The sequence below is a fragment of the Ambystoma mexicanum genome, chromosome 7p, assembly GCF_040938575.1.
Source record: "Ambystoma mexicanum isolate Mex_15411 chromosome 7p, UKY_AmexF1_1, whole genome shotgun sequence".
Classification (NCBI taxonomy): Eukaryota; Metazoa; Chordata; class Amphibia; order Caudata; family Ambystomatidae; genus Ambystoma; species Ambystoma mexicanum.
The window spans coordinates 395,047,752-395,060,593 of NC_090939.1; positions in this window are offsets into that span (position 1 = coordinate 395,047,752).

Consider the following 12,842-nt stretch of genomic DNA (forward strand, 5'->3'; position numbering starts at 1 on the left):
CAGCTGATAGCATGAAAAGTCACTATGATTTCAAAACCACCAGGAAGGAATATAAGGTGGGGGACCGGGTCTATCTATACAATTTCCAAAGGAACCAGGCCAAACAGCGAAAATGTTTGCCTACATGGAAGGGACCCTTTGAAATTATAGACAAGGTCTCCCTAATTGCATACAAGATCCACATCCCCAAAGGTAGTTTGGCGGAAGGGGAAGATAAGTGGGTCCATATAAATCAGTTAAAGTGTTGCCATCCCAGGCACACTCTGCAGCAACTGGAGGAATCCTCTGGAATCCCAGAGGGGGCCGCTCCAGAGTAATTCAGTTCCAACCCTAAAATATCCCGCATATAGTCTCTAAAATATCATGATTCTGGTATTAAAATGTTTCCTGTTATCTCTTGTTTTTTTAAAATAAGACTGCAAAATGTATCTGGATGTATAAAATGTATCTGTTCGCCACACCATTAATAGTGGTGGAAAAATGTCTAGGAATGTGTATTGCCGCTTTGCTTTATCATCCTAGGAGAGATGAAACCTGGATACTGACCACGGAAGACGACCTGGGGACCGGGAGCAAAGATCCGAGTGGCCCAGGGTACCGCCCAATACTCCCATCAGGACCGGTAAGGAGAACTGATCGAACGACCCTGATGAAGGAAAAATGCTGAACTGTGCCAGCTGCGGAATCGAAAGAAGATGATGCGGACATCCCGGCGTGTGGATCAAAACATCCTTTGCACCCGACTTCCCCTCGACTCGAAATCAAAGCGCAGTCGGGCGGGGGGGCTTGTTGGGTGTCTTGACCCAGGTTCACGTTATTATGCTCCAACATTTGGTGCTGTGGGCTTAGAAAATCCAAGATGGTGGAAAACCCCACATTTGCGCCAAAATCCAGGAAAACTGCGCAGTTTGTGCGCACACCAAAATGATCGCCTGACCTGCCACCCACCAGTGTGAGCGTGAGGGGCCAGAAGCGCCATGAGCGAAATCAGTGCTAAGGAATATGGTGCTGTTCAAAATCTGTTGTTATTAATGTCAAAAATGGGTACAATACTGGTGCTTACCACTACCAGAAAGCCGGCGTTTTAAAACCACCATACACTTCTGTAAAACTGAAGAAATTAACCCAAACCAGGCCAAAGAAAGACTTGCTAAGAGGTGGATACAATGTAAAACTATATTCTGAAATGACAGGAAGGAAGTAATTGTCTAATGTATGTATTGAAAATAGCTGGGGATGTCAGCAGCTTAAGTGAATTTGGGTTTAAAGCCACTAAAATCGAAATGTTTTGAATAAATGAGTGACCTACTTTTGAGTGTTACGTAGGTTGCAATTGTTTAAATGTCATAGTTTTGAACTTAGAATCAGTGTTCTAGCTGCATGTGTAAACATTGCAAGTTTGGTTTGAATGTAGAAAACTGGGAACCAAAGTGACATTTAGCTGAAGCCTGGCTTAAAGAGATTGAATTCTGCCTGACAACTACCCCCGACAGGAGTTGAAACTTGATCAGCAGCTGTGGTCCCAGGCCTGGCTGCATTCTGCTGCTCCTGCCAAAAGGAGATGACACCTCTCTGATTGGATTAGGGGAGGAGCAGCTGGGGACTGCAGGAAACAGAACTACAAGCCTTCCTGGGCTCAGGCAAATGTTAAATTAGGGGGGGGGATCATAAATGGCTTCCTCTTGAGAGAAACAGGGAGGGGCAGTGCCTCTGTGAGCAACTTGAGTTGGAGGAAGTGGATAAACCAGAAATTCCACCATGTGCTTTGGAAAACCACACCCCTCTGGGCCAGAGCATAATTTTAAAAAGATTGATAATTCATAGTACGGACTTGTCAAAATTATAGAATTAATATCATTATTCTTGTGATTTTTCTGTGCACATTTTAAGAGGTGTTAGAACTCTGTACCATGTTCTGAGGCAAACCCCATGAATTATGGAGATTCCAGACATGGGGTTCACGCTAGAAAAATGAAAATTTACTGGAATATGTGTAGAAACGCGGTGTACATTTGTGCCATTTTTGGTAAACGTCCGATATTGGTAAACCAACTAAAAACGAAAATAAGTTGTCATTTTTGAATGCAAGCTCTTAGGAAGATCAGAGTTGAACAAGAATGTACCTTAAGTCATCTGCAATCTGTACATGTAATGTCAACCACTTGTGTATCTTGGAAATGTGTTTAGTTATGAAAATGATTTTCTGAGGTAAAAACAAAGGGGAGTGTTCTTTCTGTGTGCCATAAAGATAACTCACTCTGACTCACTGCTCCCTTCTCAAATCAGGTGAAAGAGAAATCCTTGACCTATCAAATCGTGAGTGGGTTGGGCAAAGAAAGTTAGCACCCACACCCATTTTCAAAAGACATAAAAAGAGCCACTGGAAGCCAGACAGGGACATTCACTTTCCACTTTCTTGCGGGACGCTTTGCCGGGAGACTCCAGACTTCAAATCCATTAATCTCCAGAGACCAGAACTTTGAATCCAGACTCCAGAACTTGTAGCAGAGAGGCCTGAATCCACAAGCTGAATCCTTTTTCAGCAGGCCTCAAAATCATTTGCAAATTATTCAAACAGCCGGGCTGAGCTGTCGGATTCTGGCCTAGAACCCTGTGCCAGAAACAACCAGAAAGCAGAGCTGTATCCAGAACCGCAGACTGGACCCAGACCAGATCGCTGTGAGCAGAACCAGAGATCCCGATCAGACCAGACCAGACCAGGACCAGAGATCCAGAACCAGAGAACCAGTACCAGAAACCGCCCAGAAGTCCAGTCCAACCTGTTGACCAGATCCGTGACAAGGCCCATTCCTTCCAAAATTAGGAGTGAGTACCCCGCTAGAACTGTGCAGAACCCATCTCTTAGCTTAAAATGATCTGATTCAAAACATTTGAACCTGTCCAGAACTTCATCATAGAATCGTGTCCCTTCTCTGATTTTAAACCTGTAAAAGTGTCATTTTGCCATTTTGAATCATTATTTCATTTCTGAAAAACCACCTTCATAAAATTGTCCTTATCTCTTGAACCGTTTGTGCTAGAAGCGAGATTTATAGCATTTTAAAGCTAAGATTCCAGCCTTTCCAACGAACCCACAACCAACTTTCTATTCATTATACTTTTACTGTAATCACGCTCGACGCACTCGGAAGAAGTGCCGCGATTTGGCTCAAATTTCTTCACTTGTCAAAATAGCAGCTTCTTGCTTTCCTTTGCTGAAATTCGTTTGCAAACTGACAATCATTCATAGAGCATTGCTAAAGTGATCCTGAACTAAGTTAAAGTAGCTATCACCCACCCTGAATCTCTTATATGGAATTAAAATCATTTTTAGCATATTTTTCCCTTCTTTGCATACCACCTTTAAAGTACTTTGCCTGTGTTTAAAATCATCCCTGTTTCTCTAAGCTTGCTAGGGGGGAACTGAATTCGGATTGTACTGTGATTGTATTCCTGAAGACTGTGTGTGTTACTTCCATCTCCTTACATTGCATAGGGGGGAGTGAATTGTCAGAGAAAAAGTAATCATATTATCTTTTGCTGAAATCATATCAAGTTTATTTCTGTACTGCATTATATTCATCTTTGCATCTCCTTGAAACCATAAAGCATTCTCAGCTACCTTGTTCTTTCCACACCAACTGTTAAGTAAAAAAAATAAGTGTGCTAGTGTAAGATTATCCATTGTTGATCAACATCATATTCTTAAGTGTGATATCAGATATTAATTTATTATAAAAGTGTGATATATATATATATATATATATATATATATATATATATATGTATATATATATATATTGTTTAAATTTTCCAATAAATCTTTTAAATTGCAAAACAAACCTACTTCTTGGCTCAGTAAGGTCAGGGGGATTCAAAGAGAGGGGCGTTATACAAGGGTTCATCATCCAGATTATAACTTGTCATAAAAATATATAAATAAGGGCTTCCCTTGAGCAATCCCAGGCAAGGCACTGACTTAGTGGGAATGCTTGATTGGAGTCATTAACACATGCATGTGAGACCAGTTATGTGTGAACCACATGGTAGGTGCATGTGTTTTAATGCAACATGGGGACCTCTAAGCAGAATGCACACCTGAAAGCATGGCAGTCACTGTTCCTGGACATGGAGGGGGGGTGAGGAATGGGTGCTGATGTCATGTACATGTTTGGTGCACGTGTGTGTGTGTGTGTGCGCACCAGAGAAGTGTGTGTTTGACTTTGAAACGCCATGGATGCATGTGACTTTGAAGGCAACATCTTGGTTTACAGGGGCCCTTGTACATGGGTGTGGATGTTGATTGCAGGCGCCGGGAGTGTTTCTGCATGTTTGTTGCATGCATTGACCCATGTGTTGTCGAAGGACAGGATGGAAGTGACATTTGACAGTGCCACTCATGTGTTATTGCTTCCTGTCTAGGGCATTTTGTGCTGTACCCAGATGCTTGTGTTCTATGTCTCCCTCTACGCAGCGTCAAGTGAAGAAGAGGGCGGAGACGGCGCTGTGGAGCCAAGCGGCGGGGATGCCTCCACCGGGCGGCAACGCAAGTCCCAGCCACCCTCCCAGGAATTACCATCATCCGGGAGCGAGGGGGCTGGTGCCGCGTCTGCCACAACGGCTGTGGTGGAAGGGCCGGGTGAGCCCCCACAGGGGCTTCCAATGACGGAAGACGGTGCGGAGACATCCAGGTTGGTTGTCTCCACAGAGGAGGAGGACCCCGCTACTGAGCCGCACATGGGGCCTGGTGGGGGTAGTACCACTGGTGCAAGTGGTGCAGTCCAGGGCCAGGGTCAGGAGGCAGCACAGGTCACCGCGGAGGGGCCTGTGCATATAGCTGTCCTTGACCCTGTGACTGCACCATCATGCATCAGCAGGGAGGCCCTGTCCCAGGCCTGTCCGCAGGTAGGGGAGAGTGCCATATCACATGCCTCTCCACTACCTGCGGGCGAGGGGTCCCACGACCGTATTGGATCCGTCCTGGTGGGTGTCGCGTTGCACGCACGTGACATTCGTGATGACGTGCATTGTTCCTGGGCGGAGAACGCATGCCATCACGAAGAGCAGCGTCGTGACGTGGCACTGCTGGGAGGGGCCCTGGTCGGTGGGTTCCTACATGTGACACGCACTCTGGCGGAACTCTCCTCCTCCGTGGAGGCTATGCGCCGGTCGTTCTCCACATCATCTTCCGGCCCAGATTCCACCAGGGCCCCCTGTGGACCTGGCCTGACCAACACAGCCAGCTTGGTGGAGATACCATCCCTGCCACAGTCGGGAGTTGGCGGTCCAGCAGGGGTGGACACCACAACTGGAGACCAGCAGATGGAGGATGTGCAGGCACCATCGGACAGGGCACATGGACAGTAGCAGCAGCAGCAGGAGCAGGCTGTAGGTGGGTGTAATGATGGCTTGGGCCATCAACATCGGAGGGGCAGGCATCGGCCATAGGGCAGGAGGACCCAGGAATGGGAGTGTCTTCCGTGTGGCTGCGGTTGGGCCAGCAGATAGGTGCGGAGCGGCGGCGGGCGGAAGAGGCACGGCTCACGATGATCAGGGTGGAGAACTCCATGCGTCGGGCGTTGAGGCGGGCAGAGTGCTTCGAGGCAACTCGCAGGGAGTTGGAACAGGCCATGAGTGCCTCCCTGCGAGACCTCAGGGCCAGGGCGGAGGCCCGCCTCCGGGACATCGATATGGAGTTCGATGATGCCCTGGCCCGGGACACCACAGAGTGAGCCGCTGGAATTGCCCGCCGCCATTGTATATAGTTAGATAGTGTTAGATTTCCTTTTGTTTTTTCTTTATTTTGGTTGCGTTTAGACAATGCACCACATTTCTGTATATAGTTTTTTATTAGGTAGTATTTTTGATAGGTTTCATTTCTTCAGTTGGGCTCATGGACCCTGGATTGTTCATCCATATATAGTTCACCATTGGATTCTTCTCTTTTTGTTTTATTTCACCATGGAGCAATGGTTTTCACTTTTCTTTTTTCCCTTGGATTTGCTTTGTTTGACTGTGACTTTGGACACCATTTCTTTTGGATTTCTTTGGATTATGATTTCTTGTTTTTCAGTTTTTAAGGGACATGCAGCTTTTCTTTTTTAATTACCATTGTTGTTTGTTTGATTTTCATTACATTCATGTTGTGTTTAATACATTTTTTTCTTCATACTTAGATGTGTGGTATTATCTCATTGGTTTCATGCATGTCATGATATGGGTTTTCACATTCACTTGCAACCATTGTGTGTGTGTGACGGACATGTGTTCATTTACATACTTGCCATTGGGTTTGTATCATGTAATTGCCTTTTCTTTGTGGGTGGATGCAATACTTGGTTGGGTCTTTGGGCTGGGGAGGCTGGCCGTAAGGGCCATGATTGAGGATCGTCATGACCTGGGGGCAGGGGGACATGAGTGGGACATGAGTGGGGGCCTGCTGGCAGGTGCCACTCACTGCTAGGGGGTGGGAGTGCAAGGGGACATGAGTGGGGGCCTGCTGGCAGGTGCCCTGCACTGCTGGGGGGTAGGGGTGCAAGGGGACATGAGTGGGGGCTTGCTGGCAGGTGCCCTGCACTGCTGGGGGGTGGGGGTGCAGGGGGACATGAGTGGGACATGAGTGGGGGCCTGCTGGCAGGTGCCACGCACTGCTGTGGGGTGGGGGTGGAAGGGGACATGAGTGGGACATGAGTGGGGGCCTGCTGGCAGGTGCCCTGCACTGCTGGGTGGTGGGGGTGCAGGGGGACATGTGTGGGACATGAGTGGGGGCCTGCTGGCAGGTGCCCCGCACTGCTGGGGGGTGGGGGTGCAGGGGGACATGAGTGTGACATGAGTGGGGGCCTGCTGGCAGGTGCCACGCACTGCTGTGGGGTGGGGGTGGAAGGGGACATGAGTGGGACATGAGTGGGGGCCTGCTGGCAGGTGCCCTGCACTGCTGGGTGGTGGGGGTGCAGGGGGACATGAGTGGGACATGAGTGGGCGCCTGCTGGCAGGTGCCCTGCACTGCTGGGGGTGGGGGTGCAAGGGGACCTGAGTGGGGGCCTGCTGGCAGGTGCCCTGCACTGCTGGGGGTGGGGGTGCAGGGGGACATGAGTGGGACATGAGTGGGGTCCTGCTGGCAGGTGCCCTGCACTGCTAGAGGTGGGGGTGCAAGGGGACATGAGTTGGTGATCAGTAGTGCAAGGAGCCATGCGGCTTTGCTGGGGGGAAAGCCCATGTTGGGTGGGCTGCCTGCGGGACATGACCAGGGGTGCAGGGTAGTCCCCTGTGGTGTGGGCTGCATGCAGGGACTGTGGAGGGTGTACAGGGAACACCTGGGAGGACCCACACTGCCAAATCACGTGTAGGACTCCCCGGCACCCCTGAAATACACGTACCCTGCTGAAATCGCATGTGAAACTTCCTGCGAACACCGTAATACACGTACCATGCTCCAATCGCGTGTGAAACTTTGCGCGAACCCCAGTTATACACGTACCCTGCTGAGATCGCGGGTGAAACTTCCCGTGAACCCCAGTTATACACGTACCCCACTATCACGTGTGAAAATTCCTGCACACCCCTGAAATACACATACCCTGCTGAAACTGCGTGTAACACTTCACGCGCACCCCTGAAATACACGTACCCAGGCCAATCGCGTTTTAAACTTCCCGCGCACCCCTGAAATACACATACCCTGCTGAAATTGCGTGTAACACTTCACGCGAACCCCTGAAAAACATGTACCCAGGTCAATCGCGTGTAAAACTTCCCGCACACCCCTGAAATACATGTACCCTGCTGAAATCACGTGTGAAACTTCCCATGCACCCCTGAAATACACTTACCCTGCTGAAATCGCATGGGAAACTTCCTGCGCATCCCTGTAATACACGTACCCTGCTGAAATTGCGTGTGAAACTTCCCGCGCACCCCTGAAATACACGTACACCGCTCACACAGGGCCAATCGCGTGTGAAACTTCCCGTGAACCCCAGTAATACACGTACCCCGCTTGCCGTGCTGGTACAGGGTTAGCGCAGCCCTTTGCGCTGGATTGGGGATTTTGATAGCATTTACCTGCGCAAGGGGCGTTCTTGGGGGTGTAACTGGCGCCACGGCTGGTTTTGGTAGCTGAAATCCATGAATATACTGTGCGCGGAAATGGATTTTAGCGCACGCGGCTGGCGCAGAGATTCGCACACGCACACTGTGCGCCAGCCGCGTGCGCCACTTGTGCGCTAAATTCTATGAATTACCCCCTCTGCGTCCCCGGCACAACTCATTTGCGGCAATGGCCGCAATGGAAATGGAGTAGGGACTATATGTAATTCCATTCTCCCCGATCCATTGCGCCCTTCTTGTTTTGTAGGTTTTTTTTTCAATTTGAGAAATGGGAAACCTGCCATTTCTCAAATTGAAAAAAATAATATTTGTATCCTGATCCATTGTGCTGGATACTAGTAGCAATAAACCCCTCCAGGCAGGGGCATTACTGGGGAAGGTCAGTTAGAAAACTAAAGAAGCCTGACATTTAAGCCCTTGCTTTGCTCAGGCTTCTAACAAGCCCAGGGCATTACCTGTCCCGGTAATGACCCCATCCGTCTGGAATCTTTTGCTTAAATAATGCATCAGTTAAACCATTGTTTTACATTTGAACATGCTTCATTTTATGGTTTGATTTGTTTTACACTGATATAGATCAGGGAATCCTAAATTTCACTAAAAAGTGATATCTCTACCTTATTTGTTGAGGATATATAACAGAATTTAGATATAGTAGTTAGTCCAACAGTTCGACCAAAAATTCAAATGAATGTAGAAAAATGTATCAACTTTTACTAAAGGTTAATTGGTAAAAAACAACATAAAGTGCATACATATTTAAAAAACTATTATAAAACAATAGTCTTGTGACAATTTATCCTTAATAGTAGGAATCCGAGTAGTAAATAAACTCAGTAAGTTATGAAACGGCATAAGAGTACATATCTTAATTCCACTAATAACAATCTGAATTTTGTTCTAGTAGGCTTCTAGTTGAATACATACTAAAAGATTGGACATGTTTCTGTTCTCTAGTTTGGTAAGAATTTTTTTCCCAGAGGTTGGTCACATTGACTATGTATAGAATTAAAACTCAATCTTATCTTTGTGAAGTGTATTTTCAATGTGAAGTTGGAGGAACTGTTTATAACACATAAAACATAGGCTAAGCTATACATGCTGCATTGCCTATTAACAACCTATTAATAATGTAAACCTAGACACAGGTGAAATAAATAATTGTTACCTGCTCCAATGTGTGGATGCGGTCCTTGGAAGTAAAGGAGGTCCTAGTGAATTAGGGCACCATCATGGAGTTAATCTTTTATTCCTATCTGGATTTGATCTGTAGAAATATATATCAAATTTTGTGAGGACCGCAAAAGGGAAAACCAAGCCTCTAACACTCTCTCTCTAGTCTTTCATAAGTCAAAATGTGCTTACTTGAAATGTATCAGGTCTTTGTCAAAATAGAAGAATAAGCTAATGTTCAACCAATCCTTACAGGATATAGTTCGTATGTAAATAGTCCTTAGACGGTCTTGCGATTGCCTATTAGGAAAAGGAATGCAAATATACTCTGGTTAGGAGTAGATCTAGTTAGGTCTGTTGCGAACCTTATAATTCTCAGTACAATGAGTCTAGATCTATCGATTGCTCCGTTGTTACCGGACCGGCAGAGTACAAGTTTGCAGGCCGGGTTCCTTTCTGCCCACCAGGTCTGACCTGGCAGGCAGAAAGGTACTGGCTCACAGACTTTGACAGTAGCACCGGCACCATTATGAATGGTGCCTGTGCTACCATCTTCCTGATTCCAATTGAGTCCTAAGAGACTCAATGGGAATGGGGAGTATCTCTATCCAACGACTGGCATCAGGGAATGCAGGGGCTGTAATGCCCCACTGATTCCCCATTGCTAGGTGCCAGAAAAAAATACACAAGTCCTCCGGCACCCTGCCATTTTTACCAGCACCGCTACCGCCGGAGTTGTAATGAGGTCCTTAGTATTTATAGTGCAGAGAGACTGGAAGGGTGGATATCTCTTCATGTTAGGTAGTTGGTCAGCAGGTTAAGTGGTTTCAGCTATCCATGCTGGATATTTCTAATGTGAAAAAAGATGATACCAGTGGATGTTCAAATTATATCAGTATTCCGCATAGATACAAAACGTGACTTTAAGAGTGCGGGCGGCATTAGGTATTCCATTAGTCTATGTGTCGATAACTTATTTAGATCATAAATTCGGTTGACTTTGTTCAGTTTTATAGCAGCGTAATTGTGTGGCGTTCACTCATCCGTCCTCTACACAGGAAAGCAATCATGATGGAGCTGAAGTGGCACAGTCCATCCTTAGTTGTAGCTAAACTCAGTGCTTTCCGTATGTAACCGGAAAGCACTGATCACCATATTGGGTGTGGCATGATGTATACTTCTTTTTTTTTAATGTTCAAATAACCCGCAATGTGCCGAAAAACACGGATAGTAGAATCGGGAAGAGAGGCGGTTATACAACTGTGTTAGCCATGCCTCATCTAGCGTTCTGTTATATAGTCAGATATATTTTATACTGGAGAGCTCATTAAGGAGTTTAAATAAAAACTCCATTGTATAGATGAGGGTGCCTATGTTTAATGTTATATTATTAGCTTGGAAACCCTTGAAGATGGTAACATTATTTGTATAGACTCCCATAAAAAAACAGTGGAGGTTGCTTTTAAACCCGCAAAAAAAATACTGTGGTCTGTAGTGTGTTTCTAATAATATATCAAATGAAGATAACTTATCTATATCTCTATTATTGGGGTAGGTTTTCTTATGTCTAGTGAAAGGCTATACCTATAACGACTAGAACCTGATCAAGTTTCTATGGTTTTGTCCCAAGCATGGCCGAATTGTAAATTCTATGAACATACTGTTCTATCTGAACAGGGAATTATAACTGTTAGAGATTAGAAGTCTATTGTTACTCACCTGGGACTATTTGCTTGAGCAGATGGTGTGATACTAGTTAAAGGAATCTTAAAGAATGATAAAATCAATTAGGACGTATGGATCTTGTGCCATTCAACGGCTTTGTTGAGGCCTTTTCTGTCACTTTTAGTCTCAAAAATCAGTCCCTGTTCTTTATCGAACAGAATTCTGTTTCTAATGTTTTGGTTGTCACCTTTTATTGTCATGAGGATTGTCCATTTGAATTCTTCACATCCATGCTCTTTCTCTACAAATTGTTTCACGATTGGTGCAAGTAGTATTTATTTTCAGTAATGCAGGTTTTATTTTCCTGTTTGTTTTTCCTATGTAAATTAAACTGCATGGGCAAGTAATCATGTACACTGAAGGAGAAATGTCTTTGCCTCCTAAAATTTTTTGGTTCCAATGTCTACTTCTTTGGATTTTGTTGTCAGTTTACATACAAAAAACACATGGGTAATGTCCAGTTATGGGGTCTAGACCCCACAGGTTGGTTATGCTTTCAGGTGGAGTTTTTTTTTGTCTTAATACGGCTACTGCGGACACAGTTGCCTATAGTAGTAGATTTTTTTATAAGCAAACAGGGTAGATTGTAACTTAGAGGTAGATGTCCCGAAAATGTTCCATTGCTTACAGATGATATTGTGTATCATTTGACTGAGATTGGTAAATGTATTGATGCATACTATTCCATTCTCTAGGTTTTTCTTGTTTTATCCTCAAGGAGGGTGCCCCTATGTTATTATATGCCTGTTTAGCTGCTTTTTTTATCAGTTTCTTGTGGTATCCTCTCTTAATGAATTTTTTCATTACGTTGTTAGCTTCTTCCTCATACAAGGCCATTCTGCTGCTATTCCTTTTTAGTCTCAAAAACTGGCCGTAGGGCAAGTTGTCTTTCAAATGTTTGATATGATGACTTTGGTAGTGAAGAAGTGAATTTGTGTCTGTTTCTTTATGGAAGGGTTTAACTAGTAGTTTACCTTGTTCATGATAAATGGTAAGATCGAGAAGATCTATAGAGTGTGTTTTTATGGTCATGGTAAATTTAAGATGTGGATTAAGATGATTCAACCATTCTTGAAATCCAGTGGCTTTCTCTAGAGTCCCTCTCCATATCACTTTGATATTGTCAATATATCTAGCCCATGCATGTAGATGGTGTTCAAAAGGATAGGTCACATATATAAATCTTTTCTCAAACATTTCTACGAATCAATTAGCAAGACTCAGTGCCATGATGGCCGATAGCTGTACTCTCTATCTGTTGGTGAAAGAAAGCTAGAAATTTGAAATTGTTTTTAGTGAGAGATAGTTCGATACACCACATAATGAAGGATGTGGGAACCGGATCGTTGTTGGTTCTAGTGAGAAGCGTTTCTTCCACTGTGTTTATTGTCTCTTGCTGAGGAATATTAGTGTAAAGTGTAGTGTAAAAGTCTAGAGAGAGAGTGCAAGAGTCTAGTTTTTCCCTGGAAACAAGCCATCCTCACAACATTTGATATGTATTTCTGCAGATCGAGTCCAGATAGTCCAGATAGGAATAAAAGATTAACTCCATGGATGGTGCCATCATTCATTAGGACCCCAATTCCTTCCAAGGACCACATCCGCACACTGAAGCAGTTAAACATTATTTTTGTTCACCTGTGTCTATGTTTCTAGGTCTACAGTATTATACTGTAAATAGGTAATGCAGCATTTATAGCTTACCCTATTTTTTACATTTTATCAACAGTTCCTCCAACTTCAAATTGAATATAACCTTCACTAAGACAAGATTGAGTTTGTATTCTATACATAGTCGATGTGACCAACCTCCTGAAGAATGTTCCTTAACAAACTAG